We start from the raw sequence: 17975 nt of genomic DNA, 5'->3' as shown, positions 1-17975 counted from the left end.
GGACCTGATGATGAACTTTGAAGAAGTGCGAGGGAACTCGGTGTTGGTTTGTGATAGACACATGTTGTGTGGGTTTATTAGAATCCTCTAGGTGAGCAGTAAGGTGGGGGGCCACGAGCTGGACCTGATGATGAACTTTGAAGAAGTGCGAGGGAACTCGGTGTTGGTTTGTGATAGACACATGTGTGGGTTTATTAGAATCCTCTAGGTTAGCAGTAAGGTGGGGGGCCACGAGCTGGACCTGATGATGAACTTTGAAGATGTGCGAGGGAACTCGGTGTTGGTTTGTGATAGACACATGTTGTGTGGGTTTATTAGAATCCTCTAGGTGAGCAGTAAGGTGGGGGGCCACGAGCTGGACCTGATAATGAACTTTGAAGAAGTGCGAGGGAAATCGGTGTTGGTTTGTGATAGACACGTGTTGTGTGGGTTTATTAGAATCCTCTAGGTGAGCAGTAAGGTCTTGGGTCACGAGATGGACCTGATGATGAACTGAAATGGACTCCGACGAAATGTGAAATTTATTACACATTTATATTATTTTATATTTGTTTATGTTATTGCCGTAACCAAACTAATTTTACAGATGTGCTGGGATCATTATACAAAATTGTCGCGTCGGTTTATTCGTAAACGTAGGTACTTAGATGCTTTAAATAGATTATGCATGGTTGTTTAGTATGAATTAGACTAGGAAAATAATACAGTATTTTTCATTAGCATGCATGCATTGGTGTATAGCGGCTTTTGCATTTGTGTCAGTGACGTGGTGCCTCAAGTTTGGCTTTAGAAGGATTTTCTTTTAAAGCTTTGATGAAGAAGGAAAAATCAGTATATAATATCTACTTTAATTGGTTTCACATAATAACTTTTGATATAAAGGCAAAATAAGTGAGTAGTGGTTATAACAAATTCAAATTGTTTGTTATTGCATGTAATTGACACATTACGTGGGGTCAGATAAAATAATCCGGTGGTCTTTCAGATTTCCAAAAAATCCTGCCGTTAAAACAAAATGGATCGAGGCCACGCACCGTGGAGAGTTATGGTACCCATGTAATACGAGTGTCATTTGCTCAAGGCACTTCACTGCAGATAATTTCCATCCAGTAACGAGCCAGAGGAGACGATTACTGAGTTCTGCAGTACCAACTCTATATTTACCGGTTTTGGTAAGCAGATTCAATATACAATAGATTATCTACTTGTATTTTTATTAAAAAATAACTTCTTATAGTTTTAATTAAATTTACAAGACAAATACCTACAAGTACCTACTCATAAGCCTTCATATTAAAACATATGTAATAAAATATTTATTTTGCAGGCTCCACTTCCGACAGATATGAACGTGAAGCATACCGTTGAGGCAAAAGTACAACAGCGACTTGATGTTGATGAAGCCCCATCTACCAGTACATACCTGGTTCGAATTTTGTATTATTGTTATTTTTATAGGTAAAATGTTACAAATTTTACATAGTATTGATATTTCAGATTGACCATAAAACTCAACAACATAACAACCCGACAGTAGCAGTTCAAATACCGCAAAGCATTGACTGTGGTGAAGGAACGTCTAAAAAAGAGGTTCGATTATAATATTACTGTTAATTCCGAAATTTCTAAAGAGCGAGTATTAAATAAGTGTAGTCATCATTTATTTTGTATTTTCAGGATCATAGTTCTACTCTGCAGGGCTCAATGTTGAAAACATCATCTCAACAGCAGAATACTGTGTCACAAACGCCTACGAGGAAGCGAAAACTATCCCAGGTCCGGGACCCTGACACACCATCTGCTTATGATACTCCGGTTAAAAAACGACTTTGCCGAAGAATCATGGAACTTAAGAGCAAAGTAAATGAAAAAAATGATAAATTGCGAAAGTTACGTGATTCGAACAGGAGATTGAAACGAGAGATCATATCATTGAAATCTCTTTTAGGAGAGTTAGAAAAAAAAGACTTGATCACACCGGATACAAATTTAATGTTAGATTCCTTAGGGGTGAAGTGTCGTGAAATTGTTGAGCGTCAAATTCAGAAAAGAAAAGCTGGTAAAAACATACGCAAAAAATATTCACCGCAGCTGAGGGCATTTGCGCTAACCTTAAATTTTTATTCCACTAAAGCCTACAACTACGTTCGCAAAACCTTTAATACGTGCTTGCCTTCCGTGAAAACAATTTCAAAATGGTATCGATCAGTTGATGGAAAGCCCGGTTTTACAAAAGAGGCGTTTGAAGCGTTAAAGTTTAAGGCTGATCAGTCGAGCACGCCAATTCATGTGTGTATTGTGTTTGACGAAATGAAAATCGGGGCTGACATAGATAAAAATTACGGGTACGTTGACTTTGGTGAGGTGATAGATTCTGATTTTAGAGAACAATGTACTGAGGCCTTAGTTTTCCTTGTTGTACCATTACATGGGAAATGGAAAGTACCAATTGGGTACTTCATGGTAAATAAGGTCTCAGCTGACCAAAAAGTATTTTTACTGACTAAAGCCATCGAATACTGTAATGAAGTCAACATTATTGTTAAAGCTGTAACCTTTGATGGTTGTCCAGTGAATATGGCTATGGCGAAAAGACTTGGTTGTGATTTCAACCCGGATAACCTTAAAACTGTAATCAAGGTAAACAATAACGAAATAGCTGTATTTCCCGATCCTGTCCATATGCTTAAATTGATACGAAATAGTTTTGAACATTATAAGGAATTTCAGGATGCTGAGGGACAAAGCATTAAATGGAGTCACCTTGAATTACTTCACGAATTGCAGGAAAATGAAAAATTTCACGCGGCAAATAAATTACGGGCCCAACATTTATTATTTAAAAAAAATATAATGAAAGTTAAACTCGCCACACAGCTTTTTAGTCGAAGTGTTGCCGTCGCCCTGCAATTTTGTAAAAATAATTTAAAGCTCAAGGAATTTCAAGATATAGATGGGACTGCAAAAATGTTATTACACCTCAACGATCTGTTCGACATTCTGGACTCTAAAGTCCATGGCTATGGGTATAAAAGGGCATTAAATTCAGAAAATGCAGAAAAGGTCCTCGGCCGACTAGAAGAGTCCAAACAGATGTTGTTAAGCCTGACAACTATTTTTTCAGGACAAAGAACTAGATTAGTCAAAACAACCAGACATACCGGTTTCGTTGGATTTTGTGCTTGTATCGAAAGCGCAAAATTTTTATTTAAAGACCTTATTGAATCGCAACGTTGCCGGTATTTATCATTCCACAGAATAAGTCAGGACCACATCGAATTATTCTTTTGCAATGTCCGATCTCGGGGTGGGGCTAACAACAACCCTACGCCAAAACAATTTCACGGGATTTACCGGAAAATGCTTGTGCATATGGAATTGCAGGACCTAAATACTGGAAATTGCGTAGCCTTAGAGAATATCGCAATTCTCAATTGTTCCTCGGCTATTAAGCGCATTAATATTACTACTGCCCGAGGTGATGTATCAGAGATGGAAGAAGATGGGGATGATAATTTCCTAAAATCATTAGAGGAAATTCCATTTTCTCATTTCTCTGAGGGCATTATTGAGTATATTTCAGGCGCAGTAGTACATTACCTAACAAGGAAAATTAAATGCACAACTTGTGTCAACGCCTTAACGTCATCAAGTGAAATAAAGAGTAGCTTGATATATGCAAGGGATGTTGGTGGCCTTACATATCCATCAAGTACGGTTACAAAAATTTGTAAACGTTGCGAGCAAGTAATAAGAAGTTCTATGGACGCAACTTCAAACAGCACAACTGTGTTTTATAAAGATAAACTTCGTTTTGTAACGCTCGCACTGAGGAGCTTCGTGAATGAAGACTTGTTCCCAGAATTGAGAAGCCATCAGTTCGATCACGAAGACTGCAATCACGTCATCGATTTGACTAAGAGCGTCATGGAAAAATATATTGATATTAGATTGCTTTACTTGTCGAAGAAAACAAATCCTCAAAATGCTGTTAGGAGGATATACACAAAATTAATTCATTTTAAAAACCAGTAATAACAATCATTTACTTATATTTAGGTAGGTTTATTTTTTGTATTCTAGCACGTCTAAAAGCTCGACACCTGGCCAGCATCGACCCAACTCATATGCTCGCCGTGAGCCCTAAAGGGGCCCACTGGTTACCAGTTCACCGGACGATATCAGCCTACAGCAGTTAAACGCAAAATTTGACAGCTTCGATCAACTGATAGGCTAATATCGTCCGTTGAACTGGTAATCTGTGGGCCCCTTGTGCGTTACAGGCCCCGTAGACAACATGCCAATCGCTAAAGCTACGTAGCGAACGAAACGCAACTGTCACTATCACACTAATATGGCAGAATGAGAGAGACGCAAAGCGATTCGATGGCGAAACGCAAGCGATTGTCACCTTGGCTAGGCCGCCAGGTTTTTTACAAATACATAATACAGGTCAGGCTGAGACAGCGCCGAGCTTTTATTTAAGTGTGCTAACACATCCTTTAATTAACATTTAGTTTTTTTTTTGGGTGATTGTCTCCATTTACATTACGAGAGGCCCGAAATACATACAGCTTATTATGGTTTGTGCTAACTAAAGTGAAACCTGCCAATATGTATAAAGGTTGCGGCTATTCACCTGCCCATTCCCTCTTTTGTTTTTTCTACGTCTATTTTATTTCTTCGCTAGTGTAGTGTAAGTTTTTTTTATACCACATCGGTGGCAAACAAGCATACGGCCCGCCTGATGGTAAGCAGTCACCGTAGCCTATGAACGGCTGCAACTCCAGAGGTGTTACATGCGCGTTGCCGACCTTTTAAAAACCTGTACACTCCTTTTTTGAAGAACCCCATACTGTAGACCCTCGGGAAAACCTCGGAAGGGAGCTCATTCCACAGCCGGAGCGTCCGCGGGAGGAAATTCCTCTTAAATCGCACAGTACGCGACCATTTAGGTTCTAGGGTGTGAGGATGAACACCCTGCCGACGGCGAGCGGTGCGGTAATAGAAAGCGGCCGTTGGCATCATGTCAAATAGTTAGTATGTAACGTATACGCTTTATTCACTTAGGCTTGGTTGTAACAAACCATCTGCTATTATTAAATTATTAAAGCGTTCTCTAAATTTTAAAGTGAAACTTTTATTCTATCGCCTCAATTTTTTGGTCTGTCTTTAGCATATTGCATTAAATAATTAGAGCATTAGTAATTTTTTTTTTTACTATTTACATACAATATATATACAGTGGTACTACTAAACGAAATTAATAACTAACTTAAATCTAAAATAGGCGCTTGAGGCATTGTACCAGTTAGTAAAATTATACTTTATTTCTAGTACTTAGAGTTCATAGTCTTTGAAATATGCGCGAATAAGATTAAAAACGCGATTTTAATACACCAAATCGAAAAAAAGTCAGAAAATTTTCAGCTAAATACCTACAATCCGTAATAAAAGTTTCACTTGCATCGTGGTTTCTTAAAACTACACAATACACTTACTTTTTTATTATTTGAGAAGTTTCAAAGTTATTTTTTGTTTAAACTGTCTTAAGAAGCTTTTTTTACAATAGGCCCACAGACTTTTAGTTTTTTTACCAATGTTTTGCTAACTACAATAATTAGAGAGAACGGGTACCTAGTATACTTCGTGGAATAGATACTGACGCGCCACTCCTGTGCTAGGCCTGTTGGCGATATTATACTTAAACTGTCATAATAAAACATTGGAAATAAAAGAAATTAATTAATTGAAATATTGTACTTCATGGTTTTTTTTTTCAGTTTTCTTTGCTTTTACAGGTTTTATAAATGTATGAATCTTATTGTTCCTTCTTCGCAAACCATGCATCGCTACTTTGCTCACTACTGATTTGTATGTTTTTTACTTGTTCGAAATAAAATTTTTGTTTAAACAGCAATAAGATTTTATTTGTTACAAAACCACCTTCATATATCCATGAACATTAAACATCAATGAATAAAGGCCAACACTTCCGTACTGCAACCCTGCTGTAAAGTTAGTCCTTAGCAAGGCCTGTCATTTTATACTTTTGAATAGGTATTGATTACTGTACCGTCTAAAGTGGCAACTTTACCTTCTGTAGTAACTTTACCATATGGTATAACTTCATAGAAATAGGTCATATTCGTAATACCTAATATAAATAGTTCAAAGAAACCTAAATATATTATAACCATGACGGAGAGGGCAGGCATGGGTGTTGTACACAGGATGGCGGGTGGGCGTAGTATCTCAATGTATTACGTATGTATGTAGCTTTATTATGTATGTAGCTTTGCACAGCAAACATAAAAAATCTAAAATGCGTGTTTTCCTAGAGTTAAGACGCCTCGCCTCCGTAAACCCCCATATAGCAAATTTCATCGAAATCGTTACAGTTTTTCTTATGTTTACAATCTTAGCTCATTAATAATATGCAAAGTAACATTTTTAGATACATTTTTAAAGTACCTAATGAATGATTATACTTGGTCAAGCAGATCTTGTCAGTAGAAAAAGGCGGCAAATTTGAAAAATGTAGGCGCGAAGGGATCTCGTCCCATAGAAAATTTGAATTTCGCGCCTTTTTTTACTGTCAAGATTTGCTTGACCAGCTGTATATTGTATGAATATTCTGAAGTAATTAATCTGTGGACTTTATTGATAACAATTATTTTACCACAACAAATTACGGTACCATTGGTACCAGTACCACTGCAAGTAATGAACATGTCCCATCCCTACGCTTACACGTGTCAGCGCGCCACGACCAATCGTAACGCCGGGAGCACCCCTCCCGCGCCTCACAGTTTGGTGATTTGCGTCGCGAACAAAATGGCCAATATTAGGTTTCTAGTCGGGTGTTCTGTGGTTTATGTTCATTGTTGTACAAATCACTAAACGAGTTTTGTAATACCAACACAACGAACGTTTTGATACGTACAAAAAAAATTGTTGTGTTTACATTTATTTTGACTGCAATAGCTAAATGAGGTTAGTAAATTTTACTAAAATCAGTAACATTCGTTGTGTAGGTATTACAAAACTAGTGTACTGATTGATGTTCATATATGTAATACAGATAGATATAGGTACAGGATACAGGGTAGCAGCACCAATTGACGAACCAGAAACCGGCCAAGACCACTGCTGGACGGGAGGCGCTCATACACCGCGGGCCAGGAGCAAGTATCGTCAGTCATCTCATCACCTTCCGCTTGATACTTTATCAGATGATAGTTTAGATGTATTACGAAAAAAAAAATTTTTTTTCAGTCATCGCCTCCCGATTGATACTGTGTCAGATGATAGTTTAGACGCTACTATAAATTAAAATAACCGTCAGCTGGTTGGTTAGCAGTGGAAGGATCCGCAGCTGGTCGCATAAATATGTAATGGCTCCTTTACACGATGGGCCAACGCCGGCCACTCCAAGGGACGCATTTATGCGTTAGAGGGACCAAGTGATATTGCTATCTCATTCTACCGCATAGCTGCGTCCCTTGGAGTGGCCCGTGTTGGCCCATCGTGAAGAGGAGCCATAATGGTCTAAGATCCCACATATATGGTCGACCTTCACCAATCTGTCTGACGGCTGAAACTATGAAAATATGAAAGAAAATATGTTCCAGAACATAAATAATTAGGGTTGCCTAAAGAAATATGGTCAGGGCTATTTTTAATACATTTTTGGAAAAACATAACAGACGATCTGACGATCGAAATAAGTTTCAATGGAAAGTACAAAACTTGTACAACATAAATCATCTAGGTTGCCTATCTTTTTCCGGTCACTATTATGTGGTTGCCGTGTTTAAAGAGGTGATTTTATATCGATAATTGTACTCATCTGTATTGTTACTGTGTTGTACTCATGTGTGTTGTAATCATACATCAAAATAATTGGGGTTGCCTGCGAAAATCCGGTCACAAATGAGGGTTGCCAGGCTTTTAATTAAAATAAGAAGGGAAGACTTTTAGCGATAACTCATAAACGGCTGAACTGATCAAGTTTGTTTTCTTTTTGATTTTTCTGTCTGGATTGGCATTAAGGAAATAAGACAATATTAAATACGACTTATTCTAGTTCTCTCAAATATGGTTCATTATGTATGTGACTGTACATAATAAAGGGCATTTAACACGAGTGGGGGTTTATTAAATTCGCCTTCGGGTGCATTCGGCTTGTTTCATAATAAAATCACACGAGTTACATACACTACTTTATCTACCCAATTATTATATATGTTGCAGTCAAAAGTGTGAACTGGTCAAAAGAACTTTTAACCGACAAAAACAGGCAAAACTGCTTTTGACTGAGCATGTTGGTGAAAAGTAGTTTTACCTGAAAATCATACCTATTTTTGGCAGCAATTTCGTTTTTAGGGCGTAGCAAAAAAAAAATAACCCTAACCTACCTATCTCTGGGAACAGTTTCGTTTTTTGGGCGTAACAAAAAAAAATTACCCTAACCTACCTATCTCTGGGAGTACTTTTGACTGATAGTAACAGTCACAATTACTATTAACCAATGATTTTCAGGTAAAACTACTTTTGACCAACATGCTCAGTCAAAAGCAGTTTTGCCTGTTTTTGTCGGTTAAAAGTTCTTTTGACCAGTTCACACTTTTGACTGCGACATATACTCGTATATTATGACGGGCATCGCGGCGTTGTTCAGGGCCACTAACAGTAATTATTAGTAAAATAAAATAGAAAACAAATTCGAATAATGAAGAAATTTATTTAGAACAATAATAATTATTCACAGTTTGGATGGTGCAATTATGATAATTCACTTGCCCAGCTCGGACAGAAGTATCATCTTGGTCGATAGTTGTTGATGTTGCTGGCAAGTGAATATTGACCACTACTTTCTTTTGAATACTATTCAGAATTTTGTTTGAAATTTCAACCTTATTCTGAATTGATTTGTCGATGTAACCTTCTGCTACAGTAGTAGAATTCCAGCCACCATGGTATTTCAGCGCCGTTATATCTTCCCCTGCATCAACTAATATAGTAGCAGAAGTTCTGCGGAAGCAGTGCCTGGTGTACAGTTCTGGGTTTGGTAGACTTAAATATTCGGCTATTGCTTTCTCCAGATATCCCAATTTGTTAATTCCAACTTTTTGTGATGTAGGTACATTTACCTCCCACATATTTGATAAAAAACCTGGCATGGTGTATTGATTTGGGCGAAGTTGTATATATTTTTTAACCATCTGGCAATAATTGCCTGTAATGGTGAAAGCCCGGTTGGTTTTGGTTTTTGTGTTCCGAATAGTGACAATTATGGTGGAATCAAAGTCTTGCACATCATTGAACATAACATTGTATATCTCTTGTCTCCGGCAATTCGACCTGAAACAACAAAATTAAAGAAAGTTAATTCTAACAGTTGAATAAAAAGGATTTCTGAACATGAAAATTGCTATAGAAAATGAAAAACATAAGGTATAATTTATCCGGTGCTTCTTTTAAGAACTTGTCGACTTCGTCTGGTGAAAACGTCTTGTGGGCCTACCGCGAACCACATCGGATGTGTTGCCTTTTTGTCGCACTTGTAAATTCGTACATAAGTGCGACAGGGAGGCAACACGTCGAACGTGGTTCCCGGTAGGCCCTCCGGATTTCTTCCCTGACTGTACTTCCTTCGTTCTTTCGTTTAAGGAAAGCAGAGGGCCTACCGCGAACCACGTTCGACGTGTTGCCTTCCTGTCACACTTACATTCGAGTTTACAAGTGCGACACAGAGGCAACACGTCGAACGTGGTTCGCGGTAGACCCTCAGTTAGTTTCGAGTATTTTGCGATGTCCACGTTGTGTTTGCTGTTAAGAGTACTTTTGAGCATTGAATATAATGTCTACGTACTTGTAACTTTAAATTTAACTCTTCAAAATACGCCAAAAGTACATTTTCAGACAGGGACGACGTATTTTTCTCCATTTTCCACTTCATAAACTCATCGTAACGTTTCCTTGACTTACCTGGTAATAAGTCATTTGTGACGTTAGTTGCTTTGTCACGGATATCAGGAGGCTTCGCCGAAATATGTATATCATCTTGATCGCTCATTGTATGGTTTAAATTCAACAAATCGAACAATTATGCAACAAAACAAATTTTAATCGGTTCATTCATTCATTCTTTTAAAATTATGGCTTCAGCCCATTGGGGCTATTTCGCCAGTGTCAAGGTCGTAGTAGCAGGGTAAAACGATTGAAATTGTACGGTTAGTACAAGACAGTGTACGGTGATTTAGCTCTTGTAAAGCGATAGCGGGCTTTACAAGAAACACGTGGACAACCGGCCGTAGACTCCAAAATGATGGTTAAACGTGCTTCAAGATAAATTCTCCATTCACTGCACACTACCACATTAGTTTACTGTATAATAGGCTATCGATATTACACTTTAAACAATATTAATGAGCAAAAAACGAATCAATTAATCTCGCCGCGTGCCATCAAGATGGCGCTCGAACCGGAAGTCCATTTTAATCGGTATCCAATCAATCAATCTTTGGGTGTTATGGCTCCATCGATATTGTCGATGATTCCGCCAACGTCAAGGTTTAGGAAGGCACGTGCTTTATGAAGACAATTGGCCGGTGAATATCCACGACGCAGTTCATTCAGATGAGAATCGAATGTAGATCTACCTACAACCAGGACAAAACAAACATACATTATTAAAACTAACTACTACAAATACAAGTTATTGTTTTTTATGTGTTTAGCTAAGACGTTCACAAAAGGGGAGGTAACTAATGTAAGGAGGAAATTAATGTTAACCGGACGAGGAATTTTAGGGGGGAGGATGTCATATAAGGGGGTAACGAGACGATTACAATCCCAAAATACGTGTTCGAGAGTACCCTCCGCCAGACCACATTCACATAGAGAGTGGTCTCGAACACGCATCTTTTTTAAGCGAACGGGGGTGCAAACGTGGCCCAGTCGAAGGCGAATGATCGTTGATGTAATGTTCTTCGGCATTGACTTTCGTGTACCAGAGAACCACGGTTTATGGAGAATATTTGGTTGGATACTGCGAAAATGTTTAGCAATCTGTAGTTGAGTAGTTTGCCATCGGGTGTTCCAGGCATCTCGCAAGTGGATCAGAGCTTGGGCCTTAATGTCGCGAGGGAAGCATCGGTCATACATGTGGTTGCCAATTGTTATTGCCTCTTTAGCGCATTGGTCGGCTATCTCATTACCTGTTATTCCGCTATGACTTGGAATCCACGCCAACATTACCTGAATATTCTCCAAATGACATTTGTAAAGCAGGTCTTTGATTTTTAAAGTAATGCTGAAGTTTTCTTTAGCATGAAAAGGCCTTTTAACTATATCTTGCAAGCAACTCAACGAATCAGTTAAAATAATGGATTTATTAAGGTGGTGGGAGTAAATGTAAGACACGGCCTCCAACAATGCGACTGCTTCTCCGGAAAATACCGAATTACCAGGAGGGAGTTTAAAGCTCAAAATAATTTTATATTTGGGAATCCACACTGCAGACCCTACTGGACCGTTGTTATTTAATTTGGACGCATCCGTAAAAATAGCCAAATGATCTGGATATTGATTGAACATTACTGTGTTAAAGATACTATCTGCTCCTATTTGATCTTTGTATATGCCTAAACTAAAAATGACATTTGGCTGATATATAAGACTATCATAACTTGTTTCGAAAAGAGGGTTTTTGTAATTTTGAAAAATTCGAGCCGGTAACTCTAAATACTTTTTATAACTGTTAACCAATAAAGGAGAACTTTTATGAGCCCAGTAACGAGAGGTATCTACAAGTTGTTGTAAGGATTCCAAAATTGGGAGAAGTGGGTGGGACGCTGTTTGGAGCGTCTTGAATAAAAACCTGTCCGCTAAGAACTGTCTTCGCAAAGAGTAAGGAGGGTCCAAGCATTCGACCTGAAGGGCAATTGTCGGAGAAGACCTCATAGCACCCACAATTATTCTAAGACATCTTGCTTGTATACGGTCCAATCTACTTAATGCTTTCTTGTTGCAGGGTTCAAGGATAATGCTGCCGTAATCGAAATGACTCCTAATAATTGCATTATATAAAAGTTTCTGGCAATATGGGTGTGAACCCCACCTTACGCCGGACAAACAACGAATGATATTAATATTTTTTTCCACTTTATGACACAAGTAACGAAGATGGCTTACGCCCAGAAGCTTGGTATCAAGAATAATGCCTAAAAATTTTACCTCGTCTGCTATCCTGACATTTTCTTCCTCGATCAAGATATTCACTTCCGGCACATAACGTTTTCTAGTAAATATAACCGCACTGCTTTTTTCCGCTGACAATGAAAGGCCGTGATCAGATAACCACGTGCTTAGGTAGAAAAGAGCAGAATTTATGGATTGCTCAGTGTCTGAAAATACTTTAGAAGAAGCATAGAGGACAATGTCATCCGCATACTGCAAAATTTTGCAAAAACAATTAACGGAGGTATCTAGATCTGAAGTGTAAAGACTATAGAGAAGAGGGCTCAGTACTGAGCCCTGGGGGAGACCCTTCCACACAAGATTTGCCGCTGACACCTTCCCATTTGCTCGTACAAGAATAGACCGGCCCATATACATATTACATATGATGTTGACGATCCTCACAGGGATACTCAGATTAAGCAGTTTCTGCCTGAGTATAGGAAGATCTACATTATCGTATGCAGCCGTGACATCCAAAAACACACCGATAACGTGCTTGCCCTGAGTCAGCGACAGACGAATGTCTGAGGTGAGAACGCTGAGGCTGTCCGTAGTACCCATTCCCTTTCTAAATCCAAACTGGGTTTTCGATATCATATTTTTATTTTCTGCAATCCACTCCAGTCTATTTTTAATCAGATGTTCCATTATTTTTGCTATCACTGATGACAAGGCGATGGGTCTATATGAATTTGGATTAGCTGGATCTTTTCCGGGTTTTAGAATTGGTATTACAATCTGGGTTTTCCAGCTATCTGGAATATTTCCCGTTAAAAAAATATTATTAAGTATTTCTAAAAATTTTCTTTTTATGGATTGCGAGCTTTGTACCAAAAAGGAGTATGGGATACCGTCACAACCCGGAGCGGAGTCCCTGAGGTGATCAATCGCGCAGCAAAGCTCATCAAAAGAAAAAGAATCATTCATTCTCTCAGATGGAGCTGAAACTGAGCAGTACCCACCAATGCCTTCCCGACTTGGGACATACGGTGGAGCCATCCTAGATATAAAATCTTCAAGCCACATACATTCATTAGTACTGACATTATTGTTGGTTTGAGAGTGTCGAAAAGCTTTAATCTTTTTCCATATCAATGTGGAAGGAGTTCTTGGGGACAGGGACTCACAAAAAGTACGCCAGCCTTGAAATTTCTTTTTGCTAAGGAATCTCCTAGTTTTGGCAGAAACGCGCTTGAAATTAAGATAATTATCTAGGGAAAGATCTTGAGCAAAAAGAGACTCTGCCTGTTTACGCTCCTTTACCGAAGCAGAGCATTCGGCATCCCACCATGCTGGAGAAGGTATTTTGTTACGAGCTGAATTTTTCAAAGGGATAGAGTTATCAGCCGCTGAAAGAATTGCCTCAATAAACGAGTCATACATTTCCAGAATACCTGTATCACTTGCACTGAGAGTATTTGTTAAGGAGTGATCTAATTCAGATCTAAACTTAGGCCAATCTGCTCGACATGTGCTATATTTAAGAAGTGGTGTCTGAGGGGGCGTTGGAGCCATAAAGGAATCTTGCAGGATAGTTAAGATAGGAAGGTGATCGCTCCCAAAAGAATTTGAACAAACTGACCACACTAATGATTGTACTAAGCTCGGTGATGCCATAGTTAGGTCAGGGACACTTGCATTTTGAATGGGCGAGACTCTACGCGTTGGGGTTCCGTCATTTAGAATGCATAAGTTAACGTTGTCCATAAGATCCAAAACGTACCGGGAATTCGCGTCGTAATCTCTTGAACCCCACAAGGGGTGGCGGCAATTAAAGTCTCCTTGTACGATAATAGGAGCTGGCAATGATAGCAGAATGGAATCAAGCTCTTTAATTATTTCTCGATTGGGGTGAGGAATATACACAGAAGTAAAAGATATGTTAAGGCAGCGAACTGCCACAATGTTAAAATCAGGTGAATGGGGAGGGAGGGGAAGTTGAGAAAAGGTTACATTTCTTTTAACAAAAATAGCACAGCCAGCACGCCCGTCGTTCCGGTCATCCCTGAGGCAGGAGTAGCCTGTTACCCTAAAGCGGGATTGAGGCTCTAACCATGTCTCCGAGATGGCAAGAATAACTGGGCTATATAAATTAATTAAATTAATAATTTCATGCTTCTTATTTTTAATACTTCTAGCATTCCATTGAATCAGGCTGTGTGAGGCCGTTTTGGATAGCTTTATTTATTGTAGCACAAATGTGAGCCTGGAAGGCTTCTAGAGCATTGTACGGTAATATATCTGCAAATCTGCTTAGGAGGTCATCAATAATCATTGAAATTCCATAGCCTAGGTTGTCATTTGGTGTCTCTGAGGACTGTTGTCCTAGTGCACATCCATTGGATTGAGAAGATCGAGGGGTGAAAGTGATATTCCTGTGTGCCTCTACATCATATGACTTACCTAGGATAGGCTTGGGTCGCCTTTGAACGAGGACAGTTTTTCTGTATGACTTTTGTTGGTTGGCGATGGTGTTGTCGTTCTGAGTTGATGACAGTTGGACTGGAGTTTGAGAAGGGGAGGAGAGAATCCTTGGGCTTGATTGGCTTGCCTGGTTCATCTTAGAAATATCAGCAAATGATGTTCTGACTGGCCTGAATCGTCTCGCAGCTTCGATATATCCTATGTTTTCTTCTACCATTACTAACTTTATTGATTTTTGGCGAGAAAATTCTGGACAGCTTTGGTCGGTTGCTGCATGGGGGCCAGAACAGAAAAGGCAGGACACCTCAGCATCCGGTACAGAACAATCAGTTGCCTCGTGATTTTGCGCACAACGTGAGCACCTGGGATTTGAGCGGCATTGGTCTTTCATATGGCCAAATCGGACACATTTCCTGCATTGGATTATAGGTAGTTTATAAGTGTCGACTGGTATAGACATGCTGAAGCTATAGATTTTTTCAGGTAAAATCTGACCTAGGAATGTTAACACAACTGTTCCCGTGGGTTCCCAGACGCGTCGACCTTCCACTTCTTTTTTTTTATTAAGCCTACGAGCCTTGACCACCGGGCCGGCCCCCGAAGGGCAATCAATGCTATTTATGAACTCTTCTAGAGTCCAGTCCAAGGGGATCTGCCTAACTATCCCCATCCGAGATACCTGGAACCGCGGAATTGCTGCAGAAAACTTATGCGTCGCCAAAATGCTGTGAGACAAAAATGCATTTGCCTCTGACGCCGTCGCGAAGTGAATCTCCATTTTAGTTTTCCCTAAAGCTTTAATTTCCTTAATGCCCGCAATCTTGCTATTATATATTATTTGGGCCATTTTTAAAGCTTTCATCCTGCTCGGGGTGTTAGATTGGTCAATGTCTTCACGAGACACATGGACTACGAATGGACCTAAATCAGTAGACGCATACTTAAAATCATTTGCGTTTTCGTATCCCGGACGAACGTATGTGTGCTGAATTGACGCGCTTGGAGGGCTAGATTTTTTCCCATGAAGGTCTACTACACTGTTATCCTCAGGAATAGGACGCTTTTGACTTCCTATATTGCCACCGTTTTTATCCGGTGGCTCGGTATCATCTCCCGTACCTCCCGTTTCCATGTTAACTACTACCATACACCACAAAAACTCACCTCAACTGTTTATTAACCCACCACCAACACAAATATTCAATCCTCAGTGACTATTAACAAGGAAAACCACTAAAACTCGAAATTTTAATCCCGGCACGTGCGTTAGCAAAAACCGCTGACTCTAAGCTCACACGTAAACCTAATCGGTATCCGTAATGAAAAGTTTTCTGGCAGCTGTCATAGTTTTTTTTTTAATTCAGACTCAGAGACAAACTAGAGTCGACCCCAACTATCATTCGATATCGTTCGATATCTTACGTGCGACATTTGTCAAATTTGTTTGCAAATTAACAATTCAATATCTGGTTGCTCGGAAAACATAGGTATACTTGGTCAAGCAGATCTTGTCAGTAGAAAAAGGCGGCAAATTTGAAAAATGTAGGCGCGAAGGGATATCGTCTCATAGAAAATTTGAATTTCGCGCCTTTTTCTACTGACAAGATTTGCTTGACCATCTATATAAAAACTCAAAAAGCGCGTTTTCCCAGAGATAAGGTCTTTTTAGATCGATTTTTCGGCCCCGAAAACCCCTATACACCAAATTTCATAGAAAACTTTAGAGCCGTTTCTGAGATCCCCGAAATATAATAAAGGTATCAGATAGGGTCATTGTGCTAGTTTTCGTCCGGTGTCAGTTTCCGTCCACTTGACGAAATTTGAATATACTTGGTCAAGCTGATCTTGTCAGTAGAAAATGGCGGCAAATTTGAAAAATGTAGGCGCGAAGGGACAACGTCTCATAGAAAATTTGAATTTCGCGCATTTTTCTACTGACAAGATTTGCTTGACCATCTATATAAACCTTCATTGCTGTACAAATTTGGACTTATTGCATCCTTAATATCTAAACAATGTCTACATAAAAATTATACTTCGCAAGTACCAAATTATAAATGAAATGTGTTATTTACTAATCTGTCAAGTGGACGGAAACTGACACCGGACGGAAAACTGACGCAATTAATTATTATTAATTGAATTATTAAGATAGATTAATTTCGAACTAAACGTCATCTCGACTGATATTAGAATAGAGGTCAAATCAAATTTCTTTGTTTTTCAAAGATGTTCGAAATTTGAATAAAATAATATTATCGAAATCGATGTTATTTTACTTATTATTTAATAGCAATAACAACAGAGCGGCTACCGCGAAAACCAAAATTCGCAAATTGCGGGGATCTTTCTCTTTTACTCCAATGGAGGCGTAATTAGACTGACAGAGAAAAATGGCCGCAATTTGCGAACTTCGATTTTCGCGGTTATAGCCCAGTTTTACAGATAAGAAATTTGTTCGAACAAAACAGTATTATTATGGTGGTCATAATGTTCTTGGACGCATCATGGAGGGTATATGATATTTGGGTAGATAAATTACTTAACAGAATAAAAAATCGGCATTCGTAAATTGGGGCTCTTACCCTGTCTTTGATTGTACAGCTTTTGCTGTGATTACAAAATTATGATGACTCAAGTATGTACTTAATATTTTCAACAAAACGCTATTGATTCCTACGGCTCTTATCCTGTTTTTTCAAACACAGTTTTTACTGTGATTACAAAATAGAGTTGACTCAAGGATGAATTTAATATTTTCAACAAAACGCCATTGATTCCTGCGTTAGTAATGTTGGCAACACTACACACGCCACCGCGCTCGACTAACGCGGCGCCGACGCCATCTTAGTAACTGTCGGGATATAGTCGGGATGTCGGGCGCAGGTTGGGCGTCGCTCGTGTCAAATTATATAAAAAAATATATTGTGCGTGTGCGACATGGACGTTTTAACACGAGACCTACTAAGTAATTGGGGATTAAAGGAATATATCAAGGATTTTAAAAGTAAGTTTTGACAAATATGTTACCTTGCTAAACACTGATTTAAACTTTCACGATTATTAAACATTATCAAACTGCACAACGGGACTTAATCGCGTATTTAAGTTTTAAGATTTACCTCCGACGTTTCGAGGACGGCGTTGTCCCCGTGGTCTCGGAGAAGACTGGCTCAAGTTGACATCAACATCTTCTAGCCGCGCGAGTTTTTCGAACTACCCGCACTTGGTCTTGTTTATCAGTTTGAACGTTTTGCGCACTAGGGATGTCACTCTGTCGACACACAACACTAACGATATTC

Source organism: Cydia splendana, unplaced genomic scaffold (genome assembly GCF_910591565.1).
Source record: "Cydia splendana unplaced genomic scaffold, ilCydSple1.2 scaffold_45_ctg1, whole genome shotgun sequence".
NCBI classification, from domain to species: domain Eukaryota; kingdom Metazoa; phylum Arthropoda; class Insecta; order Lepidoptera; family Tortricidae; genus Cydia; species Cydia splendana.
This window is presented reverse-complemented; position numbering follows the sequence as displayed.